This window comes from Mesocricetus auratus, unplaced genomic scaffold (genome assembly GCF_017639785.1).
Source record: "Mesocricetus auratus isolate SY011 unplaced genomic scaffold, BCM_Maur_2.0 contig_10493_pilon_obj, whole genome shotgun sequence".
NCBI classification, from domain to species: domain Eukaryota; kingdom Metazoa; phylum Chordata; class Mammalia; order Rodentia; family Cricetidae; genus Mesocricetus; species Mesocricetus auratus.
Genome location: NW_024435271.1, coordinates 35,708 through 46,410, shown reverse-complemented (window position 1 = coordinate 46,410; position 10,703 = coordinate 35,708). Strand labels below are relative to the sequence as shown.

The following is a 10,703-nucleotide window of genomic DNA, read 5'->3' as shown; positions in this document are numbered from 1 at the left end:
CAAAGACGCAATTAAGAAAGAGAACTTCAGACCAATATCCCTCATGAATATTGATGCAAAAATATTCAATAAAATACTGGCAAATCGGATCCAAGAACACATCAAAACAGTCATTCAACATGATCAAGTAGGTTTCATGCCAGGGATGCAGGGATGGTTCAACATACCAAAATCCATCATGGTAATCCACCATATAAACAAGCTGAAAAACAAAAATCACATGATCAACTCACTAGATGCTGAAAAATCCTTTGACAAAATCCGACACCCCTTCATTATAAAGGTCTTGGAGTGATCTGGGATAACAGGGACATACTTAAACATAATAAAAGCTATATACAGAAAACCAACAGCCAACATCAAACTAAATGGTCAGAAACTCAATGCAATTCCTCTAAAATCAGGAACAAAACAAGGCTGTCCACTCTCTCCATACCTTTTCAACATGGTACTTGAAGTTCTAGCCATTGCCATATGACAACAAAGGGGGATCAAGGGGATACAAATTGGGAAGGAAGAGGTCAAACTTTCACTGTTTGCAGATAATATGATAGTTTACATCAGTGACCCAAAGAACTCTACCAGGGAACACTTACAACTGATTAACACCTTCATCAAAGTGGCAGGCTACAAGACCAACTCAAGAAAATCAGTAGCCCTACTATATACAGATGATAAAAGGGCTGAAAGAGAAATCAGAGAACATCACCCTTTACAATTGCCACAAACAACATAAAATACCATGGGGTAACGCTAACCAAACAAGTGAAAGACCTGTATCACAAGAACTTTGAATCTTTAAAGAAAGAAAATAGAAGCCCTCAGAAATTGGAAAGATCTCCCATGCTCTTGGATAGGCAGGATCAATGTAGTAAAAATGGCCATCAAGCCAAAAACAATCCCCATTAAAATCCCAGCACAATTCTTCACACACATTGAAAGAACAATAATCAATTTTGTATGGAAAAACAAAAGACCCAGGATAGCCAAAACAACCGTGTACAACAAGGCAACGTCCAGAGGCATCACCATCCCTGACCTCAAGCTCTATTATAGAGCTATAGTCCTGAAAACAGCTTGGTATTGGCACAAAAATAGACAGGTAGACCAAAGGAATCGAATTGAAAACCTGGATATTAACCCACACACGTATGAACATCTGATCTTTGACAAGGAAGATGAAAATATACAATGGAATAAAGAAAGCATCTTCAACAAATGGTGCTGGCATAACTGGAGGCTGGCATGTAGAAGAATGCAGATCGATCCATGTTTATCGCCATACACAAAACTTAAGTCCAAATGCATCAAAGACCTCAACATAAATCCAGCCACACTGAACCTCTTAGAAGAGAAGGTGGGTGGTACCCTTGAATGAATTGGTACAGGAGACAGCTTCCTGAACATAACACCACGAGCACAGACAGTGAGATCAACAATTAATAAATGGGACCACCTGAAACTGAGAAGCTTCTGTAAGGCAAAACACAGTCAGCAAGACAAAAAGGCAGCACACAGAATGGGAAAAAATTCATTAATCCCACACCTGACAGAGGGTTGATATCCAAAATTTATGAAGAACACAAGAAGCAAAGTCTCCAAAACACCAATGGATCCAATTAAAAAGCGGGCTGCAGAACTAAATAGAGAATTTTCAATAGAGGAGTCTAAAATGGATGAGAGGCACTTGAGAAAGTGCTCAACATCCTTAGCCATCTGGGAAATGCAAATCAAAACAAGTCTGAGATAACATCTCTCTCCTGTAAGAATGACTAAAATCAAAAACACCAACGACAATTTATGCTGGAGAGGATGTGGTGAAAGGGGAACACTCCTTCATTGCTGGTGGGAGTGCCAACTGGTTCAGCCACCTTGGAAATCAGTATGGAGATTCCTCAGAAAAATGGGAATAAACCTACCACAAGACCCAGCAACTCCACTCTTAGGCATATATCCAAAAGATGCCCGTTCATACAACAAGGATGTCTGTTCCACTATGTTTATAACAGCATTATTTGTAATAGCCAGAACTTGGAAGCAACCTAGATGTCCCTCAACCGAAGAGTGGATAGAGAAATGTATATTTACACAATGGAGTACTATTCAGCTGAAAAAAACAATGGAATCCTGAGATTTGCAGGCAAAGGGATGACACTAGAAGGAAACATTCTGAGTGAGGTAACACAGTCAAAAAAGAGAAACATGGCATGTACTCTCTCATATATGGATTTTAGACATAGATCTGGGGAGTGCCGGCCTACAGTCCCATGGCCAGAGAGTCTGGGAAACAGAAACTTCATTTAGTGGCTGATGGAAGAAGAGACAGACTCCCATGGCTAAGCACTGAGCTGAACTCAAGAAAGCCAGTAACAGAGAGGGAGGACTGATGACCAAAGGGATTAAGACTGGGATGGTTTAACCCCCAGAAATAGCTGACTTGGCAAAAGTTAACTCTTGAATCCCAGGCATCAGCCTGGGAATCGAGCATGGGACTGATCAAGACTCCCTGAATGTGGGTGTCAGTGAGGAGGCCTAGGTAATCTATTGAGACTTGGGCAGTAGATCAGTACTCATCCCGAGTGTACACATGAACTTTGGACTGCCATCCAACAATGTGAGATTCACTCTCACACTGACCTCTTGGGGGGAGGGTCTAGGTCCTGCCCTGGATGAAATGACAGACTATGGACACCCCCATGGAGGGCCTCACCCTCCTTGGGGAAATGAGGGTATAATGGGGGGCTAGTGGGGAGGGCACTGGAGGAGGGTAGGGAAGGGGAGAGGGACCTGGAACTGACTTGTGAAGCAACCTTGTTCCTAATCTAAATTTAAAGTGAAAAATAAATAAATAAAAAATAAACAATCCCATTTAAATGAAAACAAAGTTTATAAACAAGATGGGGATTATGGGGTCACTCATTCCAAACTGTTTCGTGCTGGAAGGGGTCACTGTTCATACCATGGGGATCATGACAAAACTCAGAAACTTGTACAAGTCCTTATTTTCGTGGTCTGTAAAGCTCCATCATCTTAGCTGTCTCAATTGTTGGAACAACTGGCCCACTCCTTCCGGGGGTCTTGGTTCATCAAACCACAGAAGCCTGGAAGGAATCCTCAGCTTTTCATTTTCTGTAGAAACATATATCAAAGGAAATAATTCAGATTTTAAAAAGAAAAATACTACACGTTCTGTCATATGTGTACACATATATAAAATCATGTATATTATCCACAGCAGTAAGGGGAAACATAAGCTAGAGGAAAAAAGAGGTTTCTAGGATGGCACAGAGCCAAGCATAACAAAATGCATGTGCCAGACTGTTGATAGGGGGTACAAGAGAACAATTCAGACCATACAGGATTGGGGAGAGAAGAGTGGGCAGAAAGATCAACAGGAACTCTTTGTATGAAAATGCCTCAATGAAACCTATTATGGTAATCAAAAAAGAAACAAATAACTACCAGAGAAATGACTCAGTCGTAAAAATGGCTTCCTGTTCTTCAAGAGGAGTTGAGTTCCGTTCTGAGCACCAACATTTGATGCCTCACAACTGCCTGGAACCGATTCTTAGCACCCACATTCAGCTGCTCACCACAACTTGCGACTCCAGCTGCAGGAGATTTAGCACATTATTCTGGAATCTGAAGGCAACTTCATTAACATTCACATTCCCCCACCCAGGCACACACATAAACACATGATTAAGTTACCTTTAAAATGAACAAATATGTTTTTAAAAAAGAAAAAGAACTCAGGAGTAGGGAGAGCACATAATTGCTTAAAGACATGGTGAATGATTGGCAGATGTGTTTTAGACTAACATCTATGCTTCAAACATGGTTTGCTCTAGCACTTTCCTACTGTCCATTATCCATTTTGCTCACCAGTTTCCTCACTCTTCCTTTATTTACCAGAAGTTGCAGTGTTTACATATCATTGCTTTCTTTCTGCTGAATGGTTCCTGATGTTGAAATTCTACTTTATGAAACACCTAAGGACCACTCATTCATTTTCGTTCACCTGAAAATAGCCACTGATTTTATCAGTTCATAAGGCTGCATAGTGGATGTTCACAGAGAATATCCATACAGATCTCAAGGATAACCACACAACACGTGGTTTTAAAATTCAAATATTCTCAGTTGCAGGAGGTCCCATTTATTAATTATCGATCTCAGTGTCTATGCAACTGGTGTTATGTTCAGGAAGCAGTCTCCTGTACCAATTCATTCAAGGGCACCTCCCACTTTCTCTTATAAGAGGTTCAGTGTGGCTAGATTTATGTTGAGGTATTTGATCCATTTGGACTTAAGTTTTGTGCATAGTGATAGACATGGAACTATCTGCCATCTTATACATGCCAGTATCCAGTTATGCCAGCACCATTTGTTGAAGATACTGTCTTTTTTCCAATGCATAATTTTAGCTTCTTTGTCAAAAATCAAGTGCTCGTAGGTGTTTGGGTTAGTATGAGTGTTTTCAATTTGATTACTTTGGTCTACCTGTCTACTTTTGTGCCAATACCAAGCTGTTTTCAGGAACATAGCTCTATAATAGAGCCTGAAACTGAGAAGCTTCTGCAAGGCAAAAGACATAGTCAACAAGACAAAAAGGCAGTCCACCAAATGGGAAAAGATATTCACTAACCCCACATCTGACATGAGGCTAATCTCCAAAATTTACAAAGAACTCAAGAAGCAAGTCTCCAAAACACCAAAGGATCCAATTAAAAAGGGGGCACAGAAATAAATAGAGGAGTTTAAAATGGCTGAGAGACACTTGAGAAAGTGCTCATCATCCTTAGCCATCAGGGAAATGCAAATCAAAACAACTCTGAGATACCATCTCACTCCTGTCACAATGGCTAAAATCAAAAACACCCATGACAGTTTATGCTGGAGAGGATGTGGAGAAAGGGAAACACTCTTCCACTGCTGGTGGGAGTGCCAACTCATAGAGCCACACTGGAAATCAATACGGAGATTCTTCAGAAAATGGGAAACAGTCTACCACAAGATCCAGCAATTCCACTCTGTAGGTGTATACACAAAAGATGCACATATAACAAGGACATCTGTTTCACTATTTTCATAGCAGCATCATTTGTAATAAGCAGAACCAGGACACAACCTAGATGCCCATAACTGGAGTGGATGGAGAAAATGTGGTACATTTACACAATGGAGTACTACCCAGTGGAAAATAAAACAAGGGAATCTTGAAATTTGCAGGCAAATGGATGCCACTAGAAGAAACCATCCTGAGTGAGGTAATCCAGTCACAAAAAGACAAGCATGAGCCTTCATCCAGTGACTGAAGGAAGCAGAGGCAGACAACCATGGCTAAACACTGAACTGAAACTCCCAGAACCCAGCTGCAGAGAGGGGGTAGTGATGAGCAAAGGTGTTATGACTTAGTGGGTGAAACCCACTGAAACAGCTGACTTGAACAAGGGGGAGCTCATAGACCCCAGACTGATAGCTGAGAGGCCAGCATAGGACTGATCCAGAACCCCTAAACGTGGGTGTCAGTGAGGAGGCGTCAGCATCCTTTGGGACCTCAGGCAATATATCAGCATTTAGCCCTATCATTCAGATGGACTTTTGGAGCCCATTCCATGTGGAGGGATACTGTCTCCACCTGGACACTTGAGGGAGGGCCTAGGCCCTGCCCCAGCTCATATGACAGACTTTTGAGATCCCCCATGAAGGGCCTCACCCTCCTTGGAGAGTGGATTGGGGATTTGAGGAGTTGGTTGGGGGAAGGAGAGGGAGCTGGATTTGACATGTGAAGCAAACTTGTTTCTAATTTCAATCAAATAAAAATTTTAAAAAATAAAGGAAGTTAACTTTAAAAATAAATTTGTATATTCTAAGCAACAATTGGCTTTATATGCAACTTTTTGATGGTAAATAAATGTAAAAGAAAGCAAAAGATGAGAGACAACAATTGTAAACTTTAAGTGTTTTGAAATGAAGAAAGATTTGTGTCAGCGCTAGTTGCTAGGAAACCACATGTTAGTTGTGCAGTTTCAAAATTGCCTAGTATCTCTTGCCTTGCTTTAGGTTCACAGAGAATTAAGAACAAAAGACAAATCATATCCCACGATATGGATTCCTTTCTTATTGTTTAAGATGACTATTGGGCTGCAAAGATTTCCTGGTGGTTAAGACCCTTACAGCACAAGAGGGAAATATGAGGTCTGAAGTAACCAAACCTCTATGCAAATGCGGGTAGGTGTGGTGGCTGCTTGTCATTCAAGCACTGAGGAAGTAGAGATAGGGGATCATCAGAGAACACTGACCAGTCAAGCTGCCATCAGCAAGCTCTAGTTTCAATTTGGAAGGTCTGTCTCTATACGTAAGGTGGAGAAAAGCCAAGGACATCTCTACATCAGTTTCTGACCTCCTCCCATACTTAACTTTTGTGTGCACATGCATCAACCCACATGTGAACGCACGAACACACACACACACACACACACACACACACACACACCTCACCTGAGCAAGGTTTGCATAACTGTAATCCTAGTAATCCTAGTACTTGGGAAGCCAAGGGGGGTGGGGGTGGGGGTTGCTACTGGTTTGAACCCACCTGGATTACAATGGGTTAAAATCCATACTAGTTTTATGTTAGCACATTACATGGGGTGTTTTCTATTTAGTATTTACTATCTGGTCCACAAAGGCATTTATTTTCTCATAGTTAAACTTCTCTAACCTTCCCGAAACTCCTTTTGAAAGATCCCTACCCAGGAACCCCTAAGAAAAGAAAAACAAGGCCAGGCCGTTGCCTAATGAAAAAACCCAGACCAGGTGCCTCGCCCAGCTGGCAGTATATCAAACAGGATCTGTGGTCACCAGAGCAGTCATGGGACCCGTATAATAATTGCTGAAGCGTGCCAGGGTCTTTTATGTGGCAATACCAGGACACCTAGTCCTTGGCAACTACCCTGCCCCCAGTGGTGTCTATGATCACCATAGTAGTCATGGGACCCGAATAACAATTGCTGAAGCCTGCTGGGGTCTTTCATGAGGTAATACTAGGAAACTTAGTCCTTGGGATCTACCCCTGCCCCCAAGAGGAGCCAATGAAATGCTTGTTGCTATGCTGATACTTATGCTACCATTAAAACTCTATAAATATTGTGCTCCCTGCAAGCCCGGTATGCTCTGCACCCGAGTTGCAGTAGCATCCGCAGGCGCCTGTGTATTCAATAAATCACCTCTTGCATTTGCAGGCAGTGGTGTGGCCCCTGTTCTTGGGCAGAGGGTTCAGTTCAGTGCCCGGCGCTTTGATGCCGAGGTCTGCTTGATTCTTCCTTAACTAGACTATGAAAACAGTCTTTTGAGTTGTCGCCTGGTTAATTAACAGCTTCTTGAATTTAGCTATTTGCCTTAGCCTATGCCTTACCATCAAGGAAAATATATTTTCATAAGAAGAACCTATAAATTTCCCAAGCTCAGTAATCATAACAAATATAAGTAGAATTAGTGGAACACACATGAAAAACAGACACAAGTTCTTTCCATCTACTTGTGACATTTATCAGTCACAGAGACAATTTTCCATGAATTATTAATGAGGTCGCCTTTCATGTTTTCTGGCAAAAAGGACAGTGTGGGGGAAATGAGTATACATATTTCTTTGAATTACTAGATAAAACAGAAAGCTAGAAACAAAGACCCAGACAGCAAAGCAGGATGGTAGGTGCATTGAGAGATCAGAGACAACAGCAAAATGGCAGCCAGAAACTACATGTGTAGGCAAATTGCCCATAACATAGGACAAAGAATTCAGGGTTTATAAGTGTGTTCACATCTGCAAGAAGTTAGACAGAAAAAGTAGATAAATTTGGAGCTGCCTAATGAATTTCCAAATTTCTGTGTCTTACAGGAAGGATTTCAGAGGAAGTAGTATAATGGGGAATAAGGAAATGAAGAACTCTCAGGGCATCCACTGCCACAGTGAGATTTGAGCACATTAATCTTAGTTTGGTGATTACCTTAAGTTCTATAGATAAACAAATATATACCAGAAGCTATTCTACGTTTTGAAAATGTTCTGCAAATATTAGAATAGAGAATAAAATGAGGCATCTAAATTATTCAAGCAAAGAGGGAAAGATGATTTTCATTACCTTATATAAGAGAATACTAAGACTGCAATCAATTTTCTACAAAGTCACAGAAATAGTTAATATAACTGACTCTATAATTAATGCACATATACATTATACTAATAATTTAAACCTGGTAGTAGAGGTAGAGACATGACTTGTCTATACAATATGTAGTTAGTATGAGTAAAGGAGTGGATTCAAGCCCCATCATCCCATAATGCAAATAGGTACTATGAAAAGACACTAAATATTGTATTTCCAAGTATAGCCCCAAATATGTGCATAACCTAGGCAGATAATGTATTTGAAGTAAACCGAGCTACTTATTAAAAGAGGAGTTAATAAATCAAAGGACCAATCTTATTCTTGAGGGTTATATCTTTTAAAACTAATTTTTACATGAATAGATTTGTATTTGGTTGTATACAAACAAAAGGTGGGCTTTTGTAGTTTTCAGAGTGGGAGTGTGGTAGAACAAAAATTATTCGAAAGTTAATATGCAGAATATAAGTATAAGCAAAAGATCATGGAGAGTAGAATGGGAAATGCAAACGCTGCATGGAGCAAGAAATACTCTTTTAGTAAATTTATACTCTGATGGTATAGAAGTAGAAAAAGGAAGCCAAATTCACACTTTATAACATATTCCACAAATAAATAATGCTGCTTACTGAGGAAACACATCTTTTATGCATTTAATATGTTGATTTTTATTGAAGTACTTTAAATTATTATATTCAATGACTAACTCCAAAATAAAGTATTTTACCTGTTGATGTGTGTGAAAATTAACAGAAAAAATATGACAGCAGCATTCATTCAATAAGGGGAAATAACAAAGTATTTACCTCTCTGAAATATTTTTCATACATGCAAAGGTGTATTTCTTCAATATATGTCAAATGTTGATAGGATAAAATATGGTACAAGGTTCAGTGTGCCCTATGGAGAAGGGGGGCACAGAACTGAACCTGAAGACTGAGGACAGCTTGTGTCCTTTTGTCTTCGAGGTTTACCCCTTCCAGGACCTACTTGACCTTCCTAGTACACAGCACTCTTGCTATGTTTAACAAAGCCCTCAAACCCTTCTTGAAGAGCTACCACCTCCAACTACTGAGAGACCAGCGCGTGTCCTACCACTTGAGAAGTGCTGCGGAGAAGTTTTCAGAACTGCAAGTAGAAGTCATTGCTGACAATGAGGACCACCCTGATCAGTGCCCTAAGATTCTAGCCCAGACCGTAGCCTATGTGACAGGTGCTGCTTACTACAACCAACAAAAACGTGTATGCTGACCCATGGGGGACACAACATATAAGTGGTGTATGCATACAATCCCTGATTTGGGGGCTGGCTTGCTACCCAAGAGGGTAATGTTGCTACCAGGAATTGAAATGCCAAATTTGCCATCCTGAAATCCTCCTCATTGTGTGCCTACAAGCGCAAGCCACATCACTCTGCTTGAAGGTTTCAATTTCCATTGGTGAGACTGGACTTACCAGGATGCTGTGACTCCTGAAGAGCAGTACTAAGAAGAACAGAAGATCTACTTTTCCACCCCACCTGTGCAATTAGACTTATGCCAGCCCTCACAACATCGTATCACTACATCTGAGTATGCTTACCAAGCCTCAGAATTCCAGCAGAGCATGAAGCTGGCTTAGCCCCAGTGTCTCACCACCTGTATACTCAGGCCCTTGATACCTTTTCCCTTGTGAGATGTCCACTATACGGTAGATTTATTTTGGGTAGAATATGGGTTTTTAAAAAGAGTCAGGGTTTTTCTTTAGCATTGGAACCTGTCTTGGAACAGCTAGCTTTGAACTCAAAAAGATACTGTCCATGCCTGAAGGCTGGGATCCATCAGGCCCCAGCATGTGACACCACAGCCTGGCATTTTTGTTTGTTTTTTTGTTTTACAAGACAGTTTTTCTCTTTGTACCCTTGGTTCTCCTGAAATTCTCTTTGTAGACCAAGCTGTTTTCCAACTCAGACAGATATGTCCTCCTCTGCCTCCTGAGTGCTGGGATTGTGACATGTGCCACCATTATCCAGTGAAAAAAGCAGATTGTATTTTGAGAATTATTTCCTGATGATAACTCTTCAAAGAGAGTCAAGACTAAGTTTACATTGATCAAGATATTTCACATGCCAAGGTGGACTCAAAAACATCAGCTGCTTCGAATATGGGACTCACACCATTAACATTTCTATCTAGTACTTCAAGATACTATTTAGAGTTGTAGTTCCAATATTCCTAGTGCTATGACCCTTTAATACAGTTTGTTCCTTTCTCATGTGGTAGTAATCCCCATTAATAAAATTACTGTTATTGAAATAATTGTTAGTTATGAATCATAATGTAAATATTTACCGATGGATTTAGGCTAGCCCTGTGAAAGCGATCTTTGACCCCCAAAGAATTTTGACCCACAGGCTGAGATCTGATGACTTAGTTGAACCTACAGGCATACACCGTTTAAATGGTACCCATCATGTAGGGCTATGCCAAGTTATTATTTAAGTAAACTACTTTGACACTGTTAAAAAATGGTAGAAATAATTTACTATTGCATTTT

General features: G+C 40.5%; 1 pseudogene; it reads left to right on the top strand.

The window, feature by feature from the left end:
• The first annotated feature begins 9,170 nt into the window (after positions 1-9,170).
• LOC101843948 lies at positions 9,171-9,788 on the top strand (annotated as a pseudogene).
• The last annotated feature ends 915 nt before the right edge of the window (positions 9,789-10,703 follow it).